The sequence below is a fragment of the Passer domesticus genome, chromosome 21, assembly GCF_036417665.1.
Source record: "Passer domesticus isolate bPasDom1 chromosome 21, bPasDom1.hap1, whole genome shotgun sequence".
NCBI lineage: Eukaryota > Metazoa > Chordata > Aves > Passeriformes > Passeridae > Passer > Passer domesticus.
In genome coordinates, this window is record NC_087494.1 from 6592866 (window position 1) to 6604963 (window position 12098).

Consider the following 12098-nt stretch of genomic DNA (forward strand, 5'->3'; position numbering starts at 1 on the left):
GGCACTGGAGGTCAGGGACAGCCACTCTGGGTCAGGAATGCTCAGCAGATGCTCAACTCGGGCAGCTCCTGCAGCCCCAGGGCCAGCTCCGCTGCCCAGCCCAGCAGCAGAGTTGGCCCCGGGGCTCCTCAGGCAGCTCCTGCTGGCCCAGGGACAGGGCAGCCTCTTGCCAGGGCTCCTCTGCACACCCACGGGCTCCTGCTCTGCTCCTGGCCCATGCCAGCTGCCCCCAGAGCCTTTCCCAGGGGAACACGTCTGTGCTGGCCCCAGCAGCCATTGCTGCAGCCCCTGCCCTGCTGGCCAGAGCCCCGAGCTGGGGCTGCTGCTCTGCAGAGCACGGGGGCTGTGCTGCCCGGGGCCCTGGGCTGCCTCTGCTGGGCTCTGCTGCTCAGCCTGGCACACAGAGGCAGCTGATGGTGCTCCCTGCACTCACCCCCTCCCACACAGGCTCTGCGGGGCCATGCAGGGGGCTCAGAGGTGCCTGCCTTGTGCCAGGGCTGCCAGAGGGGCTTGGGGCTGCCCTGGATCCCCCTGGGGGAGTTCCCTGAGGCTCAGAGCAGGCAGTGCCCAGACTCCTTTCCCTGGGCCTGCTGTGTCCCTGGGCTGCAGAGCTCTCCTGGCTCACAGCAGACATTCAGTCCTGGATCTCGGGGTGACCCCAGCCTGGCCAGGCCTGTGCCCAGTGAACTCCACTCCCTGCTGGTCCCTGGCACACGCTGTCCCTGCAGGTCCCCTGTGTTCTCCTGGCAGCTCCCAAGGCCCTCCAGACAAACCTTCCCCTGCCATCAGCCCTGGCACAAGCTGCAGAGCCCCAGGAAGGTTCAGCACAGACCATTCAGCATCTGATGGGCACTGGCCACCAACAAGCAAAACCTGATCCAGACCTGAGTCCCCTGAAGGCCCCAGTGAGACCCTGATCTCATCCCACTGAGCCCTGGGAGAACAAGGAACATAAGGAGCCTCCTGAGAGTCCTGAGAGTGACTCTGGAGGGGAGCAAAGCCTTCCTGCCCTGCGCTCAGGAGATGCCCTTTGCTGGTGAAGCTGCTGTGCTGGAGCCCAGCTGTGTCCCAGCAGTGCCCATGGCCTGTCCCTGCCTGAGGCCACAGCACGGACACGCAGCAGGACAGTGACCAAGCTGCCAGAGCACTCCGGCCTGGCACCCACAGCAGGGCTGGGAAGGGGAGTGTGGAGCTGGGAAGAGCAGATGTGGAAAGAGGCAGGGCCATTGTCCCTGGCCGTGCTGCTGTGCTGGGAGTCCCTTCCCTCCACCTCTGCTCACAGGCACTGCCCCTGCAGAGCCAGAGAAGGGCTGAGGAAATGCCTTGGGCACACAGGTCAGGACAGCCACTTGTTTTTATTCTAATGCTGAGGGAACAAGCCACCTAAAAGCCTTTGTGTTACAAAAGAGAAGTTCATGTAGAAATGCTCAGAGTAGTACTGCAGTATCTTATAAAAAACATTATAACACCAGAAAAATAATAACAAAAGGTCCCAGTGACAAAATGGACAAATAGGAAAAAAAGGCCAAGATTTTAAGGAGTTACATTCACAAGGTTCTGGAACAGAAAAGTTTAATGTTTCTGAAAAGATACGGTCATCATTTTCCTCAGGGCAGCCTTGAGCTCCTGGTTCCTCAGGCTGTAGATGAGGGGTTTCAGGGCTGGGGGCACCACCGAGTACAGAACTGACAGGGCCAGATCCAGGGATAGGGAGGAGATGGAGGGGGCTTCAGGTAGGTGAATGAGGCAGTGCTGATAAACAGGGAGACCACAGCCAGGTGAGGGAGGCAGGTGGAAAAGGCTTTGTGCCGTCCCTGCTCAGAGGGGATCCTCAGCACAGCCCTGAAGATCTGCACATAGGAGAAAACAATGAACACAAAACAACCAAATGCTAAACAGAGGGAGAACACAATAAGCCCAAGTTCCCTGAGGTAGGAATTTGAGCAGGAGAGCTTGAGGATGGGGGGGATTTCACAGAAGAACTGGCCCAGGACATTGCCATGGCACAGGGGCAGGGAAAATGTATTGGCTGTGTGCAGCAGTGAATAGAGAAAGGCACTGGCCCAGGCAGCTGCTGCCATGTGGGCACAAGCTCTGCTGCCCAGGAGGGTCCCGTAGTGCAGGGGTTTGCAGATGGACACATAGTAGTCATAGCACATGATGGTCAAGAGGGAAAGCTCTGCTCCAAGGAAGAAGATAATCAGAAAAACCTGTGCAGCACATCCTGTGTAGGAGATGTTCCTGGTGTCCCAGAGGGAATTGTGCATGGCTTTGGGGACAGTGGTGCAGATGGAGCCCAGGTCGCTGAGGGCCAGGTTGAGCAGGAAGAAGAACATGGGCATGTGCAGGTGGTGGCCGCAGGCTATGGCGCTGATGATGAGGCCGTTGCCCAGGAGGGCAGCCAGGGAGATGCCCAGCAAGAGGCAGAAGTGCAGGAGCTGCAGCTGCCGCGTGTCTGCCAATGCCAGCAGGAGGAAGTAGCTGATGGAGCTGCTGTTGGACATTTCCTGTGGCTGCATATGGGGACCTGTTCATGGAGAAAGGATAATGAAGAGTTAGAGGAGATGTCTGTAACCAAAATCAAAGCCATTTCCCATACACCCTCCTCTGTAACACACACTGACAAGCTTCTGTATTTAAGAGTTCTGAGGTTTTCTTTTTAATCTCCATCTGTATCTCTCCTGGTATTCTTGGATATCAGAAACCCTCTGCATTTCTGATGCCCGCAGTGAGAACAGAGCAAGTTCTGTGAGGCAAAGTGATGAGTGGAGACAGTCTGTCAGTTGATTCTGTTCAGAGTTTCTCTGGGCTTTTACTTTTCTCAAATGGAGGATGTTCACACTCCCAAGTTTTCCTTAAAGATCACCAGATATTTCTGGGAAGAGTTGCATCCACCACAGCCCAGCTCCACATTTGTAGACAAGGGCTTTTCTCATTTCACCAACCCAGCAGCATTTTCAGTGTCAGAACACATCTGCCTTTCCCCATCAATCTTACCACTCAGTGATGCTCGAGGACAGGTTTGCACCCTGGATTGAAGTTCCCAGCTTGGACTGAAATCTCAGGGAGACTTCCAAGGGTCCTTATGATGGCATTGGATGAAGGGAGATGCAGCTCCTTGCCTGGCTGCACTGACAGCATTGCCCAGAGCTGGGCACTGGGCACAGCGTCACCCTGAGCCAGCTGTGCCCCCTCCCAGAGCCCCCAGGGCAGGGCAGCTGCTCCCAGCCCTGTGCTCTGCAGAGGGAACTGGGCCCGGGGCTGCAGAGCTGCCCCACGGCTCTGCTGCAGCTCTGCCTGCACAGGAGGGGCTTCCTGCCTTGGAGCCCCGGCCCTGAGGGCAGAGGCTTGGCTGGGGGACAGGAGGGAGGGGGCTTGTTCAGAGGGAGAGGCTGCACTGGAGGGGATCCTGTGGACATCTCTGAACTCTCCCTGCCACAGCATTGCTGGGTTTTCTTTTCTCTCCTTGCCTGATCTTCTCTCTGCTTCCTGGAGATTTTCCTCCTGCAGGTGTTTCCCTGTGCTTGAACCCGTCCTGCCAGCACTCACAGACCCCAAATCTCTGTGCACTCTCCCTGGCCCTACAGAACCCTGCCTGTTTGCAGGGCACTGGCTGGGGGCAGGTTCTGTTTGCCGCTTGGAGAAAGGACAGCTCAGACTGAGCCTGATGGCTCCAGCAAAGGTGATGCTGCTGCTGTCCATAGGCACAGTGGCTGAGAGCACATCAGGGATCTCCTGTGAACCTATTGAACACTAAAAACAACAGTTCAGATGTCTCAGGCGCTTGTCAAAATTCATAACTAGTAATTAAATCCTAATTCATAATAATACAATTATTTGTAACTAATTCATACTCAGCCTTGAATATTTATCTCCCCTTCCTGCCATTCTCCAAGAGTATGAAACTGAATGCAAAGTTTTAGGACATTTCCTCATATTTATCAAAATCGTTGTCTTGGAAATATCCTATGACTGATCGGAACACCTCAGCATGTCAGAGCTTCATGAGCATTTCATCTCCCCTGCACCAGAAATACTCAGAGTTGTACTCACAGAGTCTGTAGGCATTGATATGCCTACAGCATATCAATGCCTACAGAACTCTCCAGCTTTAGGAGATGGCTCCAGGAGCTGCAGCTGCATTGTCCTGCAGCCAGAGGTTCCTGTGCCAAGGGCTGGCAGTGATTCTGCCCCAGGCACTTCTCAGCACCTTCCCAGCCCTGACTGATTGAAGCTCTCTGTGCCTCTGGGCTGTGCCCGAGCTGGCTGCAGGCAGTGCCCCAGCCCTGCTGGGCTGGCAGAAGAGCTGCTCATCAAGAGAAATGTGCTTTTGAAGCTCTTCTTGCTTACCAGGAGCTGCCTCTGTGCCAGGAGCCCAGCCCAGCTCAGCAGCACAGACACAGCACAAGGACTTTAATGACCCTCTGGGGCTTTGTGCTCAGGCCCTGAACATCAGTCCCTCAGAGGCAGCTGAAGAAACCTCTCCAGAACTCCAAGGCAGAATCCAACTCCAAAGTTTCTTGGACTTTTAACGGGTCCCACTGAGGGACACGACTGAGAAAGTGTCCCCAGGCCCCAGGCAGAGCAGAGAACTGGAGGCAGTGATGACAGGTGGGGACAAAGAGAAGCCAAGTCTTGGTGGCCTGGAGCACAGCAGCAGGGTCTGTGCCAGCAAGGGCTGGGAGGAGACACCTTGTCCTGATGCCCTGGGGCCTCCTGGCACAGCCCCAGTCAGGCTGGGCACTGTCAGCCCCTTGTCCTGCCCTCAGCATCCCCCCCTAGCCCACATCCCAGTGGCCTCAAGGATCTGCTGGAAGGAGTCCCTGGGGAGCCTTGCTCAGCAATGGCCCTGGGGGCTCCTCACAGCTCCCAGGGACTGCAGGTTTTTCAAAGGAATTTGGGTTTGGCTTTTGCCAGGGAGTGTCTGAGAGGTTTGTGCAATCATGGCCTCCAATTATCTGCTGTAATTAGTCCCTGGAGAGGCTTTGTCAGTAACAACACTCAGTGGGGCTCATTAATGCTTCAAGGTCCTTCAGTTATTTTAAGGTACTTTGTGTTTGCCTTTTGATACAGACTCTGTGAGAGGTTTGTGAATCATGGCCTCCAATTATCTGCTTTAATTAGTCCCTTGAGAGCTTTGTACTGACACTCATTGAGACTCATTAATTCCTTGAGATACTAAAATTTTTTAGGGTACTTTGGAATTTCCTTTCCACACTGAGTCTCTGAGATGGTTTTGTGCCATCCTGCCCTCTAATTCTCTTCTCCAAGGAGTCCACAAGGAGGCTGTGTTGGGGATTGACCTCACTGGGACCCATTAATTCCTTGAGACAGTTTGGGCTTTGACTCCTGGAAAGGTTTGTGCAATCTCTTCTCAGGCCCTGAGGTTCAAGGACTCAGCTCCAAATGCTCCACGGGGCTCATTAGGATCAAACAAGTTTTGAGAAACCATTGCCCTGTCTTAATTTTCTTCTTTTCTTGTGCAGTTCATCAGGAAAGTTTCTGTAGTGGTATTGGTTTGCCAAACTGCGATTCTAGGCTAATGCATCAATTAGTGTGGTGGGTTCAGTGTTGGCTAATTACCTGTGCACTCACTAGGATATACTTACACATTTCCTTCTGTGAGACAGGAGTAGGAGGAAGGCAGAGAGGGCTCAAAACTTTAAAAGCGTATAAAGAAAATTTTATTAATAGTAACTAAAAGAAACAGTAATAAGAACCAGAACAAATCTTTCAGAACACTTCTCCTCTCCCTACAACCTTTTCTTCCTTACTGACAATGTAAGGAGACAAAACACAAGATTTTCAGTCAGTTTACTGTTGGGTTGTGCTTTTAACTGGTTCTAGTTGTTTTAAGTTGTACTTTGTAAATTGGTGCATTCTATTCTCCCCTCATGCTAATAGTGCTTCTGCCCAGTTGCCTCCTCCTCTGAATCCCCTGTCAGTTTCCCCATCTCCTCCCTGGTTACCCTAAGAGCCATTGCATCCCTTTGCTCTGTCCCTCCCTGGTGCCCTGTCTGTCACTTGACGACAAAGTCCTTTCATCTAGAAGCTTCTCTTTAGGGCGTTGAGTGATTGGCTCAGGGGCTGGGGCCCCTCCCCAGGTCACCTGTGATTAGTTGTACAACAATGTCTGTATCCCTGTACCCACTCCTCCCTGTTACTCCATTGGTTGGAGGGCAGGCTTTGTACCCACCTCTCTTTATAAGCTGCCATTACTCCGTTAGTCTTGTCTTTGCCTTCTGGTTTCCTTGGACCCTCCACTTCCCTGCTCCTCAACAAACCCAGTTTATCCCAGAAGACAGAGTCTGCCTTTCCATCGCTCCTGCCGTAGCAAGCCCAGAGTCTGAGAAGGCATCATTGCCTCAGGCACACTCCCTGCAGCACACAGAGAGGGGAGAGTGCCCCCAGCGCTGCAGCTCACGTGCCACTGAGCTTGCCGGGGCCGCCCTGAATGGGGGATTTTGGACACGTGCGGCCACAAGTAAGGGAGATAAAAAAGGATTGGGAGTTCTCAGGGGTACACATGTCCTTTAAGGGTGAACAATCCCCACGTGTCCACTGCTGAAATAAACATACCAGCTTTACAACTTTTGCGAAGTTGCAGAGTTTTTTTCTTTCCACAAATCATAACCATGTAATGAGACTGATGCTAGAAAATAAACAGCTTGAGATGCTTTCCACAGCAGTCCCATTCCATTCGTGATTTGTACATAGAGCCCTGGCCAGCAATAGTGAGTGTGCTTCAAAAGAGGGATCTTGAGGGCAGAAGAACCAACAGTCCCTGCATGCCAAAAGACTGCAGGCAAATGCCCAGCCTAGTTGAGATGGGGAAGGAAGTTTTGGAGGAACTTAGAAAAAAAAGAGGATGTATCATCTTTGGAAGGAGGGTCAGGTCTCTCAAGATGTAGTTAAGAGGGCTGCTAGAGCAGGTAGGAAAAAAATTTGGGAGGCCAAAGCTCAGTTTGAAGTTAAAATGGCGACTTTTGTAAAGGAAAATAAAAAATGTTTTTACAAATACATGAATGATAAAAGGAAGGGTAAGACCAACTTTTGTCCTTTATTAGATGCGTAAGGGAACTTAATAACTGCAGATGAGGAGAAGGCAGAGGTGCTTAACGCATTCTTTGCCTCCGTTTTTAGTGAGAACAATGGCTTGTCCTCAGAAAAACAGCCCTCCCTGGTCAGGGAACAGAATGATCCCCCCATTATCCAACAGGCGGCATTGAGAGAACTTCTAAGATGCTTGGATATTCATAAATCCATGGGCCCAGATGGGATCCATCCCAGGGTGATGAGGGAGCTGGCAGATGAGCTTGCCAAGACACTCTCCAGCATTTACCAGCAGTCCTGGCTCCCTGGGGAGGTTCCAGATGACTGGAATGCCCAATGTGACACCCATTCACAACAAGGGTGGGAAGGAGGATCCTGGTAATTACAGGCCAGTCAGCCTGACCTCAGTACCCAGTGAGGAAATGGAACAGTTTATACTGAGTGTCATCACCCAGCACTTCCAGCATGGCCAGGGTATCAGAGCCAGCCAGCAGGGGTTCAGGAGGGGTACATTGTTTTTGACCAACCTGGTCTCCTTTTATGACCAGCTGACCCTCCTGGTGGATGCAGGACAGACTGTGGATGTGTCTATTTGGACTCCAGCAAGGCCTTTGGCACTGTCTCCCACAGCACACTCCTGGAAAAGCTGCAGCCCAGGGCTGGGACAGGAGCACTCTGTGCTGGGTTCAGAACTGGCTGCATGGCCGGCCCAGAGAGTGCTGGTGAGCGCTGCTGCATCCAGCTGGCAGCCAGGCACCAGTGCTGTCCCTCAGGACTCTGTGCTGGGGCCAGCTCTGTTCAATATTTTTATTAATGGCATGGATGAGGGGATTGAGTCTTTCATTAGTAAATCTGCAGATGACACTGAGCTGGGAGCATTATGTGTCCATCTGTTGGAAGGTAGGAGGGTTATGCAGGGAGACCTGGAATGGTTGGATGGATGGGCAGAGTCCAATAAGATGAAGTTTAATAACTCCACATTCCAAGACCTACATTCTGGCCACAATAACGCCCTTCAATGCCAGAGGCTGGGGACAGTGTGGCTGGACAGTGCCCAGGCAGAAAGGGACCTGGGGGCACTGCTCGACAGCCGGCTGAACATGAGCCAGCAGTGTGTCCTGGTGGCCAAGAAGGCCAATGGCTCCTGGCCTGGATCAGGAATAGTGTGGCCATCAGGAGCAGGGAGGTCATTCTTCCCCTGTACTCGGCACTGGTGTACTTGGCATTCTTCCCCTGTGCTGGCACTGTACCTTGAGTGCTGTGTCCAGTTCTGGGTCCCTCAGGTTAGGAAGGACATGGAAGGGCTGGAGTGTGTCCAGAGAAGGGCAACTAGGCTAGTGAGGGGTCAGGAACACAAGTCCTGTAAGGAGTGACTGAGGGAGCTGGGGTTGTTTATCCTGGAGAAAAGAAGACTCAGAGGTGACCTTATCCCTCTCTACAGCTTCCTGAAAGGTGATTGTAGTCAGGTGGGGGTTGGTCTCTTTCTCCAGGCAGCAACTGACAGAACCAGAGGACACAGTCTTCAGCTGCACCAAGGGAAATATAGGTTGGATATTAGGAAAAAGTTTTTTACAGAAAGGGTGATAAAGTATTGGAGTGGTTTGCCAAGCAGGAGCTGAACGAGGTCCCTACTGTGAGGCCACAGAGGGACATGGCTCCGGGGCAGCTGAGTAGGAGAATGCATTTCACCAGATTTTGAAATGTTCCAGGAAAAAACCCCTAAAACAACGAGCCAACATGGAATTAAGAGACCTAAGTGATGTCTAAAGATGAGGAACTTAATTCAGTATCTGCTAAGATCCTTTTACTTCTCACCCTAACCTGAAAAGGTCTTAACTAGAAAGAGGACCTGGAATGTTAAACCGAAAAAATGGAATCTCCTAATCTCCTGTGAGGATGGAAGCCCCAGCTCTGCCTGGAGACCAGCGGACACAGCTGCATCATCCTCCTCCTCCATGCCACTCCTGGGAGCACCGTCGGCGTGGGCGCGACTAGTCAATTTCTCCCCGCCTAATCTGATTATTTTTAATAAAGGCTTTAAAAAGGAGAAAGATCTCCTGCCCTCTTTATTACAAATACCAGATTACAACACTCTTTCACCGATCTGAAAAGGATGACAAATTCAGAAAGTCTTTCCTGGGAGTGGTCGCTCTGTTGTTGCTCCCTCCAGTGCTGGGAATAGCTGCTGCAGCCAGAAGATGCAAACTCTTGGTGTTTCCCAGATCCCAGTCCGGAGCAGGTTTGAGTGGTTCCAAAAAGGGAAAGGAAAAAACAGTCCAGGGAAAAATGTGGACTGCTTAGCTGAACTAACTAACAAGCAGAAGCAAAAAGCAAAAGCAAAGCCGGAACACAGCAAGAAGCAAGAGCAGAGCAAAAGCAAAAACCAAAGCCAAAAAGCAAAAGCTACACTATGTACTGCCCCGTCTCTCTGTCCCACCAGCCGTGGGGGAGCAGGCTGATAACAAACCAAAACAAACCTTGCTCTTCAGAGTCAGTCTTGAGGGCACAGAACATAATATCCAGCATTAACAGAACACACGACTGGGGATACAAGCATCATAACCTCAGCCTAGGACAATAGCGGAAGGGAATGCCCAGGCAGACAAATTGACAATGTCCATTTCACAAACTTTACCAGACATTTTTGAACAGGCAAGATTGAGTCATGCACTTTTTCATCAAAATGCACAGGCATTGATGGAATCCTTTTGCATTTCAAAAAGTCAAGCGAAGGAAATCATCAGTGCATGTCCAGATTGTCAGCTTGTGCAGCCACCTGCGTCCACTGGAACAGTCAGTCCAAGGGGACTGCAGAGTCTGCAATTATGGCAAGCTGATGTCACAAAATATCCATATTTTGGACAGCTCAAAAACATTCATGTCTCAGTCAACACCTTTCCAGGAGCGATTTTTGCATCTTTACATACAGGGGAAACCGCAAAACATGCCATGCAACATTTTCTGCAAGCATTTGCATCATTAGGGGTACCACAAGAAATAAAAGCAGATAATGGACCAGCTTATATAGGAAAGGTGTTTGACAGGTTTCTGAAAAAGTGGGGTGCCAGACATACCTTTGGTATTCTACACTGTCCCACAGGTCAAGCAATCATTGAAAGAACACATCACACTCTGAAATCCCTCTTGGACAAACAAAAAAAAAGGGGAGAGGCAGAAGCAACACCTTGTATGCGGTTGAACAAAGCTCTATATGTATTGAATTTTCTAAATGGCTCTTTTTCAGAGCTGACTCCACCAATTATCAGACACTTTACAAACAGCACATGGGTAAAGCTAAGGGAGAATCCTTTCGTTTTAATCCAGAATCCGGAGAGAGGACGAGTTGAAGGTCCTTTCAAACTAATTACATGGGGCAAGGATTTTGCTTGTGTCTCCACAAAGCAAAGACTGAAGTGGGCGTCAGCAAGACACGTGAAGCCCTACCGGACTCAGACGCAAGCAGACACAAATCCTGGAAACAAAGAGGCAAGCGCACAGGCAGAAGGAGATGACAAGACTGTGGACACCTCCTCGACCAACATATAAGGAGTTAATGGACTTGGGGTTTCTTTCGGGACTTGGATGTCATTGCATTGCAAAGTTTCTCACAGGGAGTGGAGCCACGAGCAGGGGGTTCAGTCAGGTGTTGTTCATGTGCCTCATTCTCTCAGCTATTGCCTTAGGCAATGAGGTAGATTGGCCAATGGCCCAACCAAAAGAAAATGTATGGGAAACTTTAGCCAATGCAGTGGGTTTGGACGGCATCTGTTTGACACATTCAAGGCTGAAAAAACCATTTTCAACATGCTTAGTAGGCTTGCTGGTGAGTGGATGGCTGATTCCAAAGAACATCCCATCAAAGGTTTTGCAGGTTATCTCAAATCTTGTGGACGGATGGTGGATTTGGACACAGTTTCTTCCTATAGCTCCTTTTGAGCCTCAGGAACTGGAAAGTCTTGGTTCGATGAAAATGAACTTTTGTATACAATTTGGTCTTTCAGGAGTGGCACAATCAAAGAACAAAACAGTAGATGTCACCCCAAATCATCTCATTTATAGAAATGCATCTGTTTGGTGTAGTTACACCAAGGTGTCAGACAAACCATCCCTCCAAGTTCAAGCCCAATTGCCACAAGACATCTTTTTTTATCTGTGGGGACAGAATTTGGCCTGGTATCCCTGCAAATGCCAAAGGTGGTCCATGCAGCATTGGAAAGCTTTCATTGCTAATGCCCAATTTGAAACTTTTAAAAGAACAAAAGCATAGAAGGAAAAGATCATTTGAACAATATGATCCAAAGTGTGATGACAATGTTCGCGCGTGGAACAGGACTCAGAGGATTTCAGCTGCAATCTTTTCACCATGGGTAGCATGGGGAATAGCCTTGGCCCAGTTGGATCAAATGGGTTGTTGGCTGAGCGGGCACGCTCGTGCCATCTCTCTTCCACTGACATGTTGGCGGATGTCAACAGTGTGAGGCACGCAACTCTCCAAAACACAGCAGCAATTGATTGTCTGTTGCTGGCATGTGGGCACGTGTGTGAAGAGTTTGAGGGAATGTGCTGCATGAACGTGTCAGATCATTCAAAATCTATCCATGAAAACATAAAACAATTACAAGAAAGTATAACCAGACTTGGAGAAGTTACTGGATCTTGTTTGGATGGTGTGTTTGATTTCTTCAATCTATCTTCATTATGGAGGGAACTTTTAAAAGTAGGGTTTTATATTTTAGTAGGACTTGTAATTCTTCTGCTCTTTGTGCCATGCATTTTTCAGTGCATGCAGCAGGCCCTGAATAAGGCTGACAAAGATGTGGTTTTGGTGCAAAGAGAAGGGGGAGATGTCAAAACCCAGGACACCCCTCTGTTGCCCTGGATGGCTCGAGCTCCTGGCAGGGGGCTGGGGAGTCCTGGCAGGAAACCAGAGACACTCAGGATTTCAATTTTAACCCATGGAGCAAATTACCAACCTTGGATGAAGAATTACAAGTCACAAAATTTTAAGTAGAATGATAATGAATTTATCAGAGGGTGAAAAGTGG